The 18,885-nt window shown below is 38.2% G+C and overlaps 1 protein-coding gene across 4 annotated transcripts in view; it reads left to right on the top strand.

The window, feature by feature from the left end:
• The window catches only part of DIS3L2 (DIS3 like 3'-5' exoribonuclease 2), a 349,588-nt gene that overhangs the window by 16,251 nt on the left and 314,452 nt on the right, over positions 1-18,885 (top strand). For 2 of the 4 annotated variants that reach the window (XM_041765743.1, XM_041765746.1), the window contains exon 2: positions 7,861-7,908. The exons of 1 other annotated variant lie outside the window; for it this stretch is intronic. The gene's annotated coding sequence lies outside the window, so the exon portion shown is untranslated. Of the gene's footprint in view, positions 1-7,860; positions 7,909-15,090; positions 15,112-18,885 lie in introns of those variants that run through there. One more of the 4 variants, XM_041765745.1, reaches the window with a different exon arrangement.

The following is an 18,885-nucleotide window of genomic DNA, read 5'->3' as shown; positions in this document are numbered from 1 at the left end:
CTGTATTTTGGAATAGTTTACCTAAGATCGGAAGCAAAATATTTGCTTTTATATTTTTTATGATATGGTATGTGTTCAATACTTACATATTTTGATTTTTTGCAGTTGAATCTATTAATCTTTTTATCATTTCATATTTTGTGGTCACTTCTTTAATCCATCCGATTTGGTGTGAGGCAATCCATTTCCTTCTTCTACATAGTTGACCTTGTTCTACCACCATTTAGTGAGAAATCTGTCTTTATTCCACTGATCTAAATGGACACCTTATTCATACATTATTTACAAATTTAGAGATGTTTAGCGTTATTATTTATTTTTCTTTGCTTCTTAACTGAGGATATTTCATGTATATTGAAGACCTGGAGCTTAGCAGAGCACTTCTGTCTAAGGAGTGAAAAACTTGTCTTGGCTTTCACATGGGATACATGGCTCAGGGGACCCCTGAAGGACATGGATTAGGCTGATAGTGGTTTAGAAGCGGCTAGTGTTTGAAATGGGGGCTAATGGGAGAGGCCCTGACTAAAACTGGATTAATGTGGGTCTGCTCTAGAGTGAGCGCCACTGACTGAGAACTTGGAATTCCTGGGAGAGTGAAGCCTCATGAAGAGGAGAGATGGTCCTGAGGGCTGCGCAAGAATGAACGCACACTGAGTCTCTTTGAACTGATTAAAGGGATTCTGGCTCCTGGCAAGATGGAGATTCTGAGCTGGAAGGAACCTTATTAACACTTGTGCAAAATATTTGAGGCCTTGGGGGACTGGAAAACATGTTTGAGTCTGCTTTCTGGTTTTTGGCTTTTTAAAAAAGATTTTATTTATTTATTCATGAGAGACAGAGAGGGAGGCAGAGACATAGATAAAGGGAGAAGCAGGCTCCTTGCAGGGAGCGCGATGCAGGACTCAATCTCCAGACTGGGATCACTCCCTGAGCCGAATGCACATGCTCAACCACTGAGCCACCCAGGCGTCCCTAGTTTTTGGCTTCTAAAGTGTTGGGTGGACTAGAGACTAGAGACACAGCAAATCTGAGAACAAATATGGTACTCAGTGGGGGAAAATTGGGAGAATATGTTTGGAGAAGCTTATTAGGCATACATAGTCATTATTATTCCTGGACAGTTTTAAAATATTTAAAAAATAATTACATATGACTTAGATAAAGAATTAAAGATAGAATGAAGTTCTTTATTACACAGTTTTCTAATTGAGTAGTAGTGGGATATAATAAAAAGGCTATTCATTTTTATATATTGTATTTGGATATTGGATACTACTGAATTCATTCTAATAGTTTTTCACTTGATTGTATTGTATTTTCTAGGTAGCAAGGATTTCATTTATAATCGTTTTGGCTCTTTTCTGATGGTCTTGTTTATAGCAATGACTAGCGCCTTTAGAATAATATTAAATAACACTGTAAGAGCCGGCATCCTTTTCCTATTTTTTTAAAAAATTTTTTTTTAAAAAGATTTTTTTATTATTTATTTAAACACACAGAGAGGAGAGAGAGAGGCAGAGACACAGGCAGAGGGAGAAGCAGACTGCATGCAGGGAGCCCGATGTGGGACTCGATCCTGGGTCTCCAGGATCACACCCTGGGCTGAAGGTGGCGCTAAACCGCTGAGCCACCCGGGCACCCCCCTTTTCCTATTTTTTAAGATTTTATTTGTTTATTCGTGAGAGAACCACATGGGGGGGGGGGAGAGAGAGGGGCAGAGACACAGGCAGAGGGAGAAGCAGGCTCCACGTAGGGAGCCTGACGTGGGACTCGATCCCAAGACTCCAGGATCACGCCCTGGGCTGAAGGCGGCGCTAAACCGCTGAGCTACCCGGGCTGTCCTCCTTTTCCTATTCTTGAAGCTAATAGGAGTGCTTCTAGTGCTTTATGACTATTCTTAAGTTATTTTTTTTTTTTAAGATTTTATTTATTTATTCATGAGAGGCACAGAGAGAGAGGGAGACAGACAGGCAGAGACACAGGCAGAGGGAGAAGCAGGCCCCATGCAGGGAGCCCGATGCGGGACTCGATTCCCGGACTCTAGGATCACGCCCTGGGCCGAAGGCAGGCGCCAAACCACTGAGCCACCCAGGGATCGCCATAAGTTATTTTCTGTTGCTATTTTTTTTCTATTTTTTGTTTTAACTTTTTTCCTTTTTAAACTTTATTTTTAAATTAAGATTTTTTACTCTGAGGTACTTGTAGATTCACATACAGTTGTAAGAAATAATGCAGAGAGATCCTGTGGATACCTCACCCAATTTCCTCTAGTGTAACTATAATATCACAGCTAGGAAATGGATGTTAGTACAATCCACCCATCTTATTTTGAATTCATCAGTTTTAGTTGTATTGGTGTGTGAGTGTGTGTGTATGTGTATTTAGTTCTATCACATCTGTAGATTTGTGTGACTGCCAATGTAGTCAAGATACAAAATAGTTCCTGCACAAGAATTTCTTGTGCTACCCTTTCATGGCTACAGCCATCTCTGCCAGCCTCTCTGCCACCTTAACCCTTGATAGCCATGACACTCTCCTCTGTTTCTTTGTCATTACAAGAATACTATGGATGGAATCATACAGTACATAACCTTTGAGATTGCTTCACTCCACATAAATTCCCTTGCTGTTCATTCAGATTATAGTACGTATCAGTAGTTCATTCCTGTTTATTGTGAGTGGCATTCCATGGCATAAATGTATCACAGCTTGTTTCACCATTTATCTGCCGAAGGGCTCATCTGGGTTGTTTTCAGTTTTTGGTTGTTACAAATAAAGTTGCTCTGAACATTCATATGCAGTCTTCTGTGTGAATATAAGTTTTTCATTTCTCTGGGATGAACATCCAAGAGTGCATATACCCTTTGCTTAGATTCACTGGTTTTAACATTTTGTCTCATTCCCTTTATAATTTGTGTTCCTTCTCTCTCTCTCCACACACAAATATAAATTTTTTTTTCTGAACTGCTTGAGAATAAATCGCATACATGATTACCCTCAATTTTACAGTATTTTCCAAGAATATAGCTATTTTCTTACATACCTACAGTTGTCAAAATTGATACAACTATGATTATATCTACCATCTTACAGTTTGCCAGTTGATTCAGTAATGCATCTTTTAGCATCTTTCCCCCTCTAGTGCAGGATCTAGTGTAGGGTCACACATGGCACTTAGTTGTCTTCTTTAATCCTTTGTCTTCTTTAATCTGGAACACTTCTTTTAGCCTTTGTTTTTTATGACATTGATATTTTCGAAAAATAAAGCCTTTTTTTTTTTTTTAAAGGATGTTCCTCAATTGGTATGTTTTATGTTTCCTCATGATTAAATTCAAGTTATGTATTATTCTTTGCCTGAATACTACGTAAGAGGTGTTGTTTCCTTGAGAAATACATCTTATTGCATTAGAAAAAATTCCTTTTAGTCCTAGTTTCCTAAGAACTCTTAATTCAGAATGGGTGTTGGGTGCACATTGTTAGAGCCTGGAGTCGAGGCCATTGGCTGGCTGTGGACTCCAAATAGTGTAGATAGTGTGCTACCTGAGCGACAATGGTCTCTGGCTCAGTGAATGCAGTTGGATAGTAATCCTAGTGATAAGTATTTTTTAAAAAAATGCATTTTGGCTTCTCTCTTCATGATGATTTGGTTCCATTCCATTGATTTACTAATATAATGAATATGTTAACAGGTTTCATGATGTGAATTATGTTAGAATAAACATTCTCTACCATGTGTTCCTGTTGTACGATTTTAAAAATTTAATTTTGGACTTTTTATTTTTTTATATTGGGTTTTGCGTTTATAATAAAAATTCTTCTGTAGTTCTTTGTGTGAAATAGTATGTGTTTCTTTGTCATATTTGGTATTGGAATTGTTTAGATGCCTAGAATAAATTGAAAAGCTTCCATAAAATTGAAATTACCTGCCTCTAAAACCATCTCTACCTGGTGCAGTTTGGGGAGAGAGTATGGATCTTTGGCAGTGTTTTCTGGTTTCTTCTCTGGTTAAAGATCTATTTAGGTTTTTACCCTCCCCCCCCCTTTTATTAAAAGTTCTGTCCCATTCTACTTTCTATCGCTCTTAGAATAAAGACCTAGTCTCTGCATTTGGGGTCATGAACTCTTCACCCTGCCTGTGTGTTGTCACCATTCTTTTTTTTTTTTTTTTTTGTCACCATTCTTTTATTTCTTCAGTTGCTAGAGCTAGAAACCTCTGAGATCTCCTATATTTCCCCTTTATGTTCAAACCAAGTCTTACCAATTCTGTGATTAATTTGTATTTTGAACCTATCTCCCTTTTTCCACCCCTACTGCTACCTGGATCCTTCCAGTTGTCTTAATGGGTTTTTTAGTCCCCAGTCTCTCCTTCCAAATCAGCCTCTGAACTGCAGCTGCAGTGATCATGGTAACATACAGATGTGATCATGTTAGGCCCCTGCTCAGAATTCTTTGGTGATTCCAGGGCGGAGCTTTACTCCAGTGCTTCTGACTTGGGTACGACACTCCTTTTGCCTGTCCCTGTTTTCTAGCTTCTAGCTTCCATCGGTGCCCCAGCAGTCAGCTGCACCTCATTACCCAGAATTTCTTTGCTCATGTTTTTTTGTTTGCCCTCTGACCCTCTTCTCAGCCTTATGCTTTCCTCTTTATCCTTGAGCGTTTCTCCTTTCTCGCAAGGCGTCGTCATTGAAGCCCTCCCTGAGGAGAATTCACCAACAGAATTTACCAGCTCCTTTCCATGCAGCTACCTTACTTTTGCTCTTTGTGACTGTAGTTCTATTGAAACTGTTTTTTACATGCCTTTTTCTGCTATATCCTTTGAACTTTTTAAGGACGAAACTTTGCATGTAGTGTTAGCACAGTGCTTGGCTCCATAGATTCTTAGATGTTTGTCAAATGACAAGCTGTGGTTAAAGGATTGTGAGAAAATTAATTTGATTGAAGCAGAAGGTTATAATAGGAGAAGGGAAGATTATGAAGTGACTAAGATGTTTGGCTAAGGAGGTCTTTAGTTAGCAAAAGGAGTGCAGGAAGGAGGCAAGAGGAGGCAAGGCCATTTATTATTGTGCTACAGATACTGATTAAAGTACTATTATGATATTCTTCAATTTTTTGGTCTTAGTGTGGGTGCTGGTTTTTCAAATTGATGAAGATTGCTACCAAGGTAAAATAAATTACCTTACATTAATAATAATTACATTAATAATAATAATAATAATAATAATAGTGAATGCTTTTTGAGTGCTTACTATCTACAGGCACTCTTGTGAGAACTTTACTTATATTACCTCATTTAGTACTCCTGACAGCTTTACGAGGTAGGTTGTAGTATGGCCTCTTTTTAGATGGTAAAATTGGGGCACAGATGCCCAGAGCCACAGCTTTTAAGAGGCAGAGCTAGGATACAAAACTTGAGCATTTTGGCTGCAGAAACCTCTTAACCACTAAGCTCTGCTGTCTTCCATTAATCTTACAGACTATTGGGTAGCACCTAGCCTTCTAGAAGCTGGCATTTTAACCTTGAACTGAGGACCGGTGAAACCATTTTCTATGTGAGTGACGAATGCAAGTATTATTGGACTTCTTTTTCTAGTAGATACTCCATTTTGTGGTGGCTTCAAATGTTTCATCTGTTGTCTCAAGTGGGAGCTAAAATTGAGCCTCTTTGCATCTGATTAGCATTTAGGGTACTTTTAGAAAGTGTTCAATATTTGAAATGAAGTTTAAACACCACCAGCTGGTTGTCTTAGCAAATTAGAAATGACAGTTAAGAGGAAGCCCTGTTAAGTTGCTTGGCTCCTGTTGTTCAGGCCAGGTAAGGATTGTTTCTTCCAGCACATTCTTCAGTGCTTGGTCTAGTCTTTGTTAATTGTCTCAAAGATCTAGCTCCACTATCCCTGAAGGAAGGCAGTTTTCTAATCTCTGATCTTAGAGTTTTTCTTTGTAATTAGATGTGGAGATTGAGATGTACTTTATTCTAAGTTTCCTTTAAGGTCAGTACCATCTGAAGTAACACAGAATACATGAGTCTGGGTTTGCCAAGATTACAGTTGCTGTGGGAAACATAACTTTGGATTTCCTCACATCTGGATTAGTGAAATTTGCACCAAGCCTCTGTATGAATATATGTTTTATATTTTATGTGCATCTAGAGATAGCAAGTCTTAGTGATATAGCTTCTCCATATATGACAAATTGAACATTGGCAGTCTGAAGTTTTAAAATAATCCTAAGATTCTGAACTTTGCTGTGGAGCCAATGTCTCATGCTCTGCTCAGAAGTCTTGCATCTGGGTAACTGGAGCTCTGGAGTGGAAGTAGAGGACCAGCTTATTTCCCAGGGGCCTGTAGACCTCAGGTTTGTTTTGTCTCCCCAAGAAGCAGGGATTCTACTGCTTCTATCTCTGTTATGAGTTCTGAAGCAGCAAGAAGAAATGCTGCAGGCCTTAGTTGCATTTCAGTATTTTCGGAATTCTTTTGGTTATTTGTTTTCTTGGATTGTCCTATTTTTCTACTATCTACCTAAAGTTATTAACTATTAAATCTGTGGTAATGCCCTTGTGGGTGGTAGAGGTTTTTATCTAGGAAATGTGGAATCTTGTAAAGCAACAAACCCTAGAGTCACCATCTTTGAAGCTCACTCATGTTGAATGGTGTGAATGTGGACCTTAATTTCTCTACAGAAAGGAGGGCTAACATCAGTTTGTCTTGGGAGGCCTCTCTCAGGTCCCCCAGTACAGGGCACTCAATTGAAAGACCAGATTCAAAATTAGCAGGTTGCCTTAGGGGTCATTAAAGTCTCCCCATCTTTTCATCTGTGGTCTGGATTTAGTCTTCGTCTTTTTGCCATTTGGAATTTGGTGTCCTGCATTCCTCCAGATGCCTCGAATAATGCTAGAATTCTTCTTCGTGATTTTGAGCGGATGGTACAGCTGCTTGTGACTTTGCACGTCTTCCCCCGAGAGTCTCTGCAATGCATGACAAGGACCTTGTGTTGTAGGCAGGAGTATAATTCTTAGCAAAGACTTATTGTAGATAGTAAATTCTAGATGTTTGTGGCTGCAGCCCTGAGAGTAGGCATTGATGTAGCAACACTTTACCAAGAAGAAAGTGATGATCTGACAGATTTTTTAAGATAAAGAACCAACAAAAGTAAAATAAAATAACTAACACAGAAGCTAGGTTCATAATAATCTCTTGTGTAAAGTGAAAGAAAAATAGTTTTCATGAAAACTGACATTTTATTTGACGTACTATGAATCTAGGGATGACTACTTTCAATTCTTGTATATTTTAGTCTTTGTGTTCATTTGATTATAGATTCTGAAAGTTACACATTTTTCTAAATTGGCATGGTAAAATCGGCCATCTGGGTAAGCTTTGCAATTCTTGCCTTTGTCTTATTAACTTTGAGATTAATGTTTGTGGGTCGATAATGGTTTCGATTACCATTTGAATTATGCTTATAGCTGGTGGATGACTTATATTCTCAGCTTTATTATTAAGTAGCTGTTCTTTATCACAGCATGAAATTTGGATTACACCTGTATGATAATCTTGTTTCATAAAATGTATGTTTTATGTAAGTAAAGGCCTTAAGGGTAACAGTAGTTATCACTGAGTTGTTTGCTGAATAGAATATTTTGCTATTTATGACCTGTAATTTAGATTTTTTACAAGGGACTTTAAAAGTCTTCCCTTGTGTTTCAGTATAATTTGGTATGTATAGGTCTATATGGGGGATATGAAACGTTTATGTGTTTGTATGTGTAAGAGTAGATGAAATAACATTGGCTATTTATTGGTAATTGTTGAATTTGAGTGATGAGCATGCATTTATTACTTCATTCTTTCTACTTTGTAGGTGTATTTACATTTCCAAAATGAAAAGATAAAAGAACCTCCCCAAAAGGTAATGAAGAAAAGTGATAAGATTCCAGACAGACTTTATTTGATGGCATGGACTAGGAGTTTGTGCAACACATGTCACGGTTTCTAATACCTTTTAGGGTGGTGTTTTCAGTGCTGCTGAAGCACTGCCCTGAATTAAGTCAGGAGAGAGAATATTCTGTGTTTGCTCAAGTTTACTGATCATGGAAGAGATATTCCAGTGTGACTGACTGCTCACACATCATGAAAATAAAACCGTGTATATTTTTGAGATGCTTTCTTTTGCTATTTGGTGCTGAGTATGAATTCTGACACCAATGGGTACCTTCCTTTACTTCTTTAGATTCTGATTTTTGTTTTAAAAAGTGAAGTTTTTATTTGGTCCCTATTCTTTAAGATTCCATTGGATAAAAAGAGATCTCTTCTTATTTCTAAAGGTACTTGTCTTTGACCTGAGCCTTTTGTTACTTGGTCTAAAATTTGTCTCCAAAATTTGCACATTTATCCCAAAAGAGAGAATAGAATAAATTTCAGGGGGTTGGAAATGATGGTTGGTTTGAAAGTCTTTAAAGCATGATCTTATTTGTACTCTTATTTGTCCCAATTTGATAATTCTGTAGATGTTTTTAATCATAGTAATAAAAAATGGGAGAGAAACACGAGATTGAATTTATGACATAATCCTGTACAAAGTACACATGGCAGGCAAAGTACACATGGCAGGGCAGCCCGGGTGGCTCAGCGGTTTAGTGCTGCCTTCAGCCAGGGGAGTGATCCTGGAGACCCGGGATCAAGTCCCGCATCAGGCTCCCTGCATGGAGCCTGATTCTCCCTCTGCCTCTGTCTCTGCCTCTCTCTGTCTTTCTCTGTGTCTCTCATGAATAAATAAATAAAATCTCAAAAAAAAAAAAAAAAAAACCAAAAAACCCAAAGTACACATGACAAATGAAGTTGCTGAAAAATGAAGCACTTTCCACTTCATAATATTTTTGGGTCTTATTTGGTAGCAAAGCTTATATTTGAGAAGAGCCTTGGTTGATCTCTTTTGATTTTGGCTTTGTATGCTGCTGAATTGCATATCTTACATTTGTTGTGTGTCATTTATGACTAGAACTCTGGTACTTCAATGGCATTAAGATGATTCTGTCTTTATTAGGCAGGGAGGTGATACTTAGATCTATTCTAACAATATCCTTAATGTACTTCTTGCCTTTGCTGATGTACTGCTATGTATTATCAAGATATGAAAATATTAAACTCCAGAATTCACTTAAATCTTATAGGCACTGAAATTCTAGTGTTACATGAATTTATAAAAGCACTTCATAAGCAGAGGAAGGCTAGTTCAATTAGCTTTAAGGATTTTTAAAAAATCTCATATCTGGGGAAATGTAGTGTTTTGAAGACAACTATTATCTCTTAAAATTAGAATTGAGAAACATTACATAGACTTTCATTCTTTATCAGTGTCAAGGTATATTGCCAAACTGTCTTTTCAATTCCCATTATGACTTTAGGCCATAATAAATTGTCATCATGTTATCAAGAACATTTATTCTACTTTGTAGGGTACTGTATAGAAATAGGCATAAGACATTGTCCCTGCTTGCTTTTTTTTTTTTTTTCTCCCCTTTCTGAGAGAGTATGCACATAGATGCGTGGGGTTGGGGAAGTGGGGAGGGGCAGAGGGAGAGAAAGAATCTTAAGCAGGCTCCCTGCCTGACTCGGGGTTCTGGGTCACCACTGTGAGATAGTGACTTGAGTCAAAATCAAGAGTCAGGTGCTTAACTGACTGAGCCACCCAGGCGCCCCATAGTCCCTGCTCTTAAATAATTTACAATTGTTGAAGAGTAACAGGGCATCTCTTCTAATTCATTCATTCAGTAAACATTTCCTGGGTGCTTTTTGTGTGGCAGCCCTGCTAGGCCCTGGGGTTACAGTGGTTAGCCAGACAGATAAGGCCCCACAGTTTTGGAGCTTATATTGTAGGATCTTAAATACTTAACATGCTGATATGCTCAACAATGTAATTGTTCAGGACTTTATAAGGGAGGTACTACTTTGTTCTGGTGTGGTTAGGATAGGCTGTATTGAGAGGGCTAGGATATGAGCTGGACAGGAAGTAGAGTGTTTATTTCCCTGTGTGTATTCTGTGGAATCTGCTGTACAGGATTTTGCAGTGAAATAAATGTGGAAAGTATGGCACATGGATTATAAAGAAAGGACCCCCCCCCAAAAAAAGGATCCCATGAGCTAGAAAAATTAGGTGAGGTTCACAGAAGGGAGAGGATATGGAATTTGAGCTGTTCTTTAAGGGTAAAATTTTAAATTTGTGTTTGGAGTAGAGGGTGAGTGGATTGTGTAAGCTTAAGGAGCACAAGATGTTTTGGGGGAGTATTAGTCAGAATATATCCATCCTTCTGTCGCCCTTCTCCCATCACAGAAGCTATCATTTATCTTTGGCCCTACATTCTCAACTCTTCTTTCCTATCAGTATTTATTTTTAATTTTTAATTTTTTTTCCTATCAGTACTTTAACACATTCAAGTTTCCCCTTTAGTGAAAATGATAGTAACAACAAATGGAAACCCTATTTTAAAATTTCATCTCTTCCTCCTCACAGCCAGACTTCACAGAAGAGTCTCCTGAACTCCTTAGTTCCATGTCCTCCCTGCCCATTAATGCCTTCTCTTTGGTTGTTGTTTTGTACTTTACAAAAATAGCTTTTGCCAAACTGGAAATCTGTGCTGCTACGTCTGACGAACACTCTGTTCTTATTTCACTTCTCCTAGCTGTGTATGACTTTATTGCCCACTTCCTTCTTGAAATCTTGATTCTTGACAGCATTCTCTCCTAGGTTTTCTCTTGTATCTCCCTCAAAGGTGCCTTCTGATTATCTTCTCCCTGCCAGTTGAGCTTTGAAACTCCTTAAGTCTCAATCTTAGGCTCCATCTCATTTTTCTCTCTACTCTCTTCCTTGGCTGATCTCATTTACGTTCACAACTTCAATTATTCTTTGTTCTCTGGAGACTCTCAGATTTGACTTCAGCCCAGATGTTGTCAGAGCTCCTGACTTGGACACATAGCTGCCTGATTGATATCGTCTGTTGGCGTTGCAGAGTCACCTCACGCTCAGCTTGTCCAGTACTGGGCTGATGATCTCTACTTATCTACCCCAAAACAGTACCCTTGTCCCAGTGAATGTCCCTGCCATCCATTAAACTATCATGAAGTTATCCTTGATCATCCTCTTTCCCTCACCTTCCATGTCTAGTCCATCATGTTTTGTTGTTTTGGCCTCCTAAATATTTCTTGATTAAAATTTCTTGATCTCAATACAATCGTTTTTTACATTATTACATTACATTTTACATTATTTTACTGATCAAATACCTACCAGACTAGGGACCCCATTCATTCCTGACCTCTCATTTCCAGCTCATTCTCTACCCTGAAGCTAGAGGGATCTTATCTGAATATAAATCTGATCATATCACCTTCCTAATTGAAAGCACTTGAGTATCTTCCCCTTGTTTATAAGAAAAAAACCAAAGTTCTTCATATATCCTGCAAGTTATAGCAGGGTGTGGTCCCTGCTTTCCTTCCAGCCTGACCTTACCACACTTCCCCCTTTTCTCTGAGCTATAGCCACATTCCTTGGGTGTGTTATATACACTCCCACTCCAGGGTGTACATTTCAGTTTGAAATTACACATCAATTTGTATAATTGTTTGAGTAACATCTTTTCTTCCACCCTAAAGTAAGCTACATGAAAGGAAAAATTGAGTCTTTTCCATTGTATTCTGTAGGGTCAAGCATAGTACCTGGTCCACTGTAGGAGCTCAGTACATTTTTGTTAAATGAGTGGGAGTTTCATTCAACAGCATAAGCCATGAGAAGATGTGTGAAGGGACACAAAAGTAGGAAGTAATGTGAGCAGATGCTGAAGAACCTTCTGAGGCAGTGGCATGAGAGTTAACTAGGGTGATGCCATGAGCAGAGCCATTCACTAGGAAGCGTAAACTGGCTGTGGGATTTAGGATACAAAGCAGAAGGGGCTATTAGCTGTCAGTTTAGGAGAGAGACAGTATGGACCAGTATTAGAACACTGTCAGAGGGGCTGTTAACATGTCTGAGAGTATAGAATGAATGCAGTGGGGCTGTGATGGATTGTGGTTGTTGGCTTTTTGGTGACAGACTTTAAGTGAGTTTCACTATTTCAGTCTCTCAAATTCAGCATTTCATTTTTCCTGGGGAAATAGTATAATTTTTCTCAAACCTTACTGAGCTGTTACTTAGCAGGCACTTTGCTAAACTTTGGGATTACAGAAGTGAATAAAATACTTCATAATCTAAGTCTCTTAATTACCCTTTCTAATAAAATGGCTTTTAAACTTAGACTAAAACTATAAATCTAAATTCCACTAAGAGTTATAATACTTGATAAGTTAAAGAAGCAATTCAAGCTAGTAGAGCATCAGCCTTTTTCTACTATGTGAGATGGTCTTTTTTCTTTATGAATAACCCTTGATTGATGCCAGCAGCCCCAGAATTATCCCTGAGGGTCTGAAACTCTTCAAGTGTAATTCCCTGGAGATTTTCATAATGAACCTGAAGTGATAGGTTGTAGGTAAATGATGTCCAGCCAATGTCTTTCATTAAAATGAAAGAATTATATATACATAAGTCCCCTCTACCTGTCCACTTTACTACTTAAGGATAAAACAGAACTGAGGAAAGGAAAAAAAAAATCCCCAAAACAGAGAGACCTAAGGTTCTAACTACTCTTTGGTTTTCTGAGAAGAGCTCTAATGTTCAACATATTGAGTAAAAATTTCTTGTCATTCAGCTATGTTAAAGAACAGGTCCTAGAAATGAAAAAAAAAATTAAAAAAAATTTTTAAAGGTTTGATTTGTTTGAGAAAGAGAGCGAGAGAGAGAGAGAGCGAGAGAGAGAGAGAGAGAGAGCGCTCGAGCACATGAGCAGGGGGGAGGGGCAGAAGGAGAGGGAGAAGCAGATTTCTCCCTGAGCAGGAAGCCTGAGGCAAGGTGCCATCCCAGGACTCTGGGATCATGACCTGAGCTGGAAGGCAGATACTTAACTGACTGAGCCACTCAGGTGCCCCTGTCCTTTTTATTTCTTGATTGATTGATTATGCTTTTGGTGTCATGTCTAAGAACTCTTTCTCTAATTTTTTTTTTCTTAGTATTAAAAAATTTAAAAAAAAAATTTTTTTTAAGTAAGCTCTGCCCATTATGGGGCTTGAACTCATGACCCTGAGATTGAGAGTTCACATGCTCTACCGACTGAGCCAGCCAGGCACTCCTCTTTACCTAATCTTGGGTCATAAACTTTTTCTCTTATGTTCTCTTCTAAAGGTTTTTTTTTTTTTTTTTTTTTTCTTCTAAAGGTTTTTATAGTTTTATGTTATGTTCATTTGAAGTTAATTTTTGTATAAGATGTGAAGTTTAGGTCAGGGTTTATTTTTTTATCTATTGATCTCCAATTGTTACAGCATCGTTTGTTGGAAAGGCTGTCTTTCCTCCCTTGAATTGCTTTTGCACCTCTGTCAAAATTTAGTGGCATATTTGTATGGTTCTGTTACTGGGTTCTCTGTGTTGTTCCATTGGTCTCTGTGTCTGTTCCTCTGTAAACATGACACTGTCTTGATTTTGTTTGCTGCATAGCTTAAAATTGGGGTGTAGTCTTCCTCCAATTTTTTTCCAATTCTAGTTCTTTTTTTTTAAATTTATTTTAGAGAGAGCGAGTATGTGTAAGCGTGGAGAGGGGCAGAGACATAGGGAGAGGGAAAGAAGCAGAGTTTCCCCTGAGCAGGGAACTCGACTCGGGGCCTGATCTCACAACTGTAAGATCATGACCCAAATCGAAATCAAGAGTTGGATACCCAGCCAACCAACTAAGCCACCCAGGCACCTCTTAATTATTTCAGTTCTTTTGCATTTCCATATAAATTTTAAGATAAGATTGTTTTCATCTGTAAGAAGCCTCGGGATCTGATAGGATTTGTGTTGAATTTGAAGATTAATTTGGGTGATAGTCTTACAACTTTAGGTGAAATGTAGGAATTTTACCACCATTTAGTCCTCTTTATTCTCCCTACTTTATAATTAATTGTCTTAAATATCTCCTTTACATAGAGAATCATATCAGACACCATTATACTTTTGCTTTTAACTATCTAATGTAATCAGGGAGAAAGATAGTCTAGTGCATTTACCTATAAAGTTACCTGCCAACATTAGTGACTTTTTATTTCTGAAAGTTCTATTTAATTCTTTTAAAATTTGTCTTTTAGTAAGCTGCTTTTACTTTTTTTTTTTTTTAAAGATTTTATTTTATTTATTCGTGAAAGACATACACACGGAGAGAGGCAAAGACATATGCAGAGGGAGAAGCAGACTCCCACAAGGAGCCCAATGTGGGACTCGATCCCAGATCATGGGATCATGCCCTGAGCCAAAGACAGATGCACAACTGCGGAGCCACCAGGCATCCCCTTTTTATTTTTTCTTGTATTTATTTATACACATTATAGTTTTAAAATGTTATGTGTCATTTTTATGACCTGAAATTATTTCATACCATATTTTGCTTTTTTTTTTTTTTTTCTGACTCTCAAACATGATGGTTTTCTTCCTTAGGTCTCTTCCTCATGTGTTTTGTAAGCATTTATCAGGCTTTTGAGTGTGGAAGTATTGTGAAGTGGATAGTTTTGAGAGGATATTTTGGTTCAGCCAGTGCCTTGGGATATGCTGACTTAGGCTCACCTTAAGTTAGTGTATGTGCTTGGGGTTAGTGCAGCTACACTGTACTCTGGCAGGCCCATGTTTATGAATCTCTAGGGGAAACTCACCTGTGTTCCCAGCCCACGCCAATGCACTCACATTTCTTGATGTTTTTCTTCACTATAGGTGCATTTTTTCTACCCTACCTTTGCACTGAGTTGATAGCCCTTTAACAGCCTTGATTTGTTTTTTTTTTTTCAGGAGGCTAACTTCTGTGTCTCTACCCTACATTTCATATGGTCAAAGCCTTATCTCCTGGGACCCTGCAGCTTTAAACTACATGCGTCTTGGCACTGACACCAGAATGTGTTCCCAGAGCCTTTTCCACGTATTCTGGTTTCTAGCTCTCACTTGAATTTTAGCTCCTGAGGATTTTCTTTTCTCTCTTGAGAGCTCAACTCTGTCCTCCAGAAGTTGGTAATATTTTATTTAGCAGTTGTGGTAATTTGCTATCAGTAGGGTTTTCAGAAAAATGACTCCACTGTAGTACCAGAAATTGAAGTTTCTGACATACCATTAGATTAGATGTACCACTAGATCATAGGTGTTTGGGTTAGGGACCTGCTCCTGCTTTCTTCAGAACTAGTCACCTGGGGCAGAAATTGCTTGCCTGTCTCTCCAGAGGGGCTGTGGATGTGACACTTGCACTTAAAAGGAAGTAGTATGAGCATGTTTAGCCCTCCTGTCATGTCTGCCAAGGAAGTAGAGAGGCTCAAGAAGAGGGAGAATGTTCAGCTCTGTCAAGTGCGATAGCAAGGTCAAGTAAGATCAAGACTGAACATTGAGAGTAGGATTTCACAATTGGGAAATCTTTGCCAGAGTGGTCTCCAGGGAATGGAGGGGGAAGAAGCCTATTGTATTTTTTAATCTTTGGGAGGATGGTCCTTGATCTAGGCAATTTCCATTTTTTTTTTCTCAGAATGAGTTGTGGTTTGTTAATATGTGGCTGTTTATTTTATATTCTCTTAATTCTTTCTGAGTTCAAACCCTGCCTTAGGTAGATTAGTTCCGTCACAAACTGGACTTAGTCATAGAGTGTTAGGACTTATCTAACGTTTGGGAGGATCCTTAAAGTTTTCATTTATATCTTCTTGAATGAGGTGGTCAGAACATAGAACTGAAACGGTAAGAGCTGAGCTGGTGTAGTAAAGTCAGAGAAAGAAGATATGAGATATTGCCACTTTTCATGTGAAGTTTCTGTTATGTGGAGTTTCTAAAAATTATGAAAAATGTCAAATGTACAAAAACCCATTTCCCTAAGTCAAAAACCCATTTCCCTAAGTCAAATTTTTGCACATTTGCTTCATTCATCCCTTTTTTATTTCTCTGTTTGGCCAAAATATTTTAAAGAAGTTCCTGACCTCATTTATTGTACAATACATATCAATTCATAAATATGCTGTGCAGTAATGAAAACCGTCATACACAGTCACAATGCTATTATCATACCTAATACAAAGCTGACAGTTCTTTTTTTTTTAATTTTATTTATTTATTCATGAGAGCTACAGAGACATAGGAAGAGGGAGAAGCAGGATCCTATGGGAGCCTGATGTAGGACTCGATCCCAGGACCCTGGGATCATGACCTAAGCCAAAGGCAGAAGCTCATCCACTGAGCCTCCCAGGTGCCCCCAAAGCTGACAGTTCTTTGGTATTGTCTATTCTACTGAGAGTAGTAATGAGGCCTTTTAAAATAACTTATTTGAACATGCTGAGATTGTTTCTCCTTTGTTGCCTTTGCACTTGTCATACCCTCTGCCAAGAAGGCTCTACTCTGAGACCTTCACTGATGCACTTCTCTCATTGTTTGGATTTTAGCTCCAGCATTATCTCCTCAGTAGAGGCTTTTCCTAATCACCACAACTAAAGTAGTGTCCTCTTTTCCTCATCCTGTTTGTGACTATTATCACTCTGTTTTACTGCCTTGTTTGTTTACTTGTTTGTTTTCTTTCCGCCTCTCCCTTCGCCCACCCCCGCCCCAATTTTAAGTACCATGGAAGTAGGGACCTTGTCAGTAATGTTGTGTTTATTGCTCTGTGTCCAGAGCTCAAGAGCATATAGTGCTGCATGTAGTAATGAAGCACATGTTCAGAAACAAGTCAGCTATTAGAATAATAGGAAAAGATTCCAAAATCTTCTTAATATTTTATAACCATTATCTCTTCCTACAACTGATTCTCATTCCAGAACTTTTCTTTTCTCAAGAGCTTTAACTAACAGCTGTGTTTGCAAAAAGTGCTGGGTTGTTGTCCCTTTCAGGACATTTAATCTTTTAAATCCTCAAAATATTTTGTAAAATATAAGTGAGTAAAGTCACTGCTGACCTGTTGAGAGGCAGTGTTTTTACTGACATAACTCTCATTTGAGATCACTTTATTTGAGCTTGCAGCTAATAAATCTGTTTTGGCCCATATGAAACAGGATGGAATGATCTTGTAGCCCACGTATCCTTTAACTGATTATTTGAGTTCCTTTTATTTAGTAATCATTTATAAAGCAAGTTAGATTATCAAGTGTTGTGAATATTCTTTAGCATGAAAAAAAAGTATAACTCAACAAACATCTATGATACTATAATTAAAGACTTGGATTCTTTCTGAAAACATAATTTAGGACCTATGGAAGAGATGCAAAAATGGTACAAAGAATTACTGTTTTCTCTTCACCAGATTCTTCAGTATTTACATTTTACCACACTTATCCTTCCCACTTGCCTTTTTTTCTTTTTTTGTGAGCTGAGAGTGAGTTGTAAACATAGCCATTTTTTTTTATGACCATTGTGGGATCAAAATAAGGAAATTAACATTGATATAATGCCATTAGCTAAGCTATAGATACTATTCAAATATCTTCAAGTTGCCTAATCACATCCTTTATGGGGGATAGAAATCCTGATCATGAGTGCATGGAGTTGTCATGTGTCTTTAGTTTCCTTTAATCTAGAAGAGTCTTTCCTTTCATGAATAATAGTTTTGAAGATTATAGGCCAGTTATTTGTAGAAGTCCCTCAATTTGGACTTTACTGGTGTTTCGTAAGTGACATGTGTTTCTTACTGTATCTTACCCCAGGAGGCATATGATGTTGATTTGTCCCATTACATGTATTTATTACTTTAATCAGTTTGTTAAGTTGGTTGTCTAGATACCTCCACTGCAAGATATGCCTTTCCTCTTTATATTTAGCAGCCATCTTTGATGATAGTTTGAGATGATTTATTTATTTATTTATTTATTTTTATTTTATTTATGATAGTCATACAGAGAGAAAGAGAGAGAGGCAGAGACACAGGCAGAGGGAGAAGCAGGCTCCATGCTCCGGGAGCCTGATGTGGGATTCGATCCCGGGTCTCCAGGATCGCGCCCTGGGCCAAAGGCAGGTGCCAAACTGCTGCGCCACCCAGGGATCCCTTGAGATGATTTAATATTCTGTCACTCCTCAAACTTTTACCCACTAGTTTTAGCGTCTATTGATGGATCTGAATTAGGATGATGATGGTTGCCCATGCTAATTTTTTAATTCCATAATTTTTCTGCATTTATTATAATGTTGGGATTCTAATGTAAGGACGAGCTTCCTCTTTTATTTGTTTTTATCAGCATGAACTCATGGATTCTTATTTAATGGGTTATAAGCCATTATGTAAAATTTTTGGTAGTTCGATTGTCATATATTTGGCCAGTAGGAGCCTTTTCAGCTGGCTCCTGTGCACTTTTGACATGACCCCATTATTTTTGGGTGTGTCCTTACTTTCTGGAACAAGAAGATATTCTATCTAGGCCAGGACTTGGCAAACTTTTTCTGTAAGTGGCCAGATAGTAAATATATTTGGCTTTGAGGGCTATACAGTCTCTTGCAACTACTTAACCTCACCCTCACAGCAGGAAAAAAAGCCACAGACAATTTGTAAATGAATGAGTGTGGCTCTGTTCTGATAAAACTTTATTTACAAAGGCAAGAAGTGCTTGACTGAATTTGGCCTTTGGGCTATCGTTTGCCAACCCTCCTTCTAGGCTCTTATTGTACCTCTCCTACTCCAGTCTCAGAATTGGCCATTTTTCTAAGGAGCCCTGGTTCCTTTTAGCAGTGAATGGTATTTAGAAACTGAGATCTGGGCTCATTGCTACTACTCATTGATTCTAGGCCCTCTTGGAAGACAGAACTAGACAACATAAGAATATATACACATTT

Source organism: Vulpes lagopus, chromosome 8 (assembly GCF_018345385.1).
Source record: "Vulpes lagopus strain Blue_001 chromosome 8, ASM1834538v1, whole genome shotgun sequence".
NCBI lineage: Eukaryota > Metazoa > Chordata > Mammalia > Carnivora > Canidae > Vulpes > Vulpes lagopus.
The sequence above is the reverse complement of the archived record's forward strand: the minus strand, read 5'-3'. Positions and strand labels throughout refer to the sequence as shown.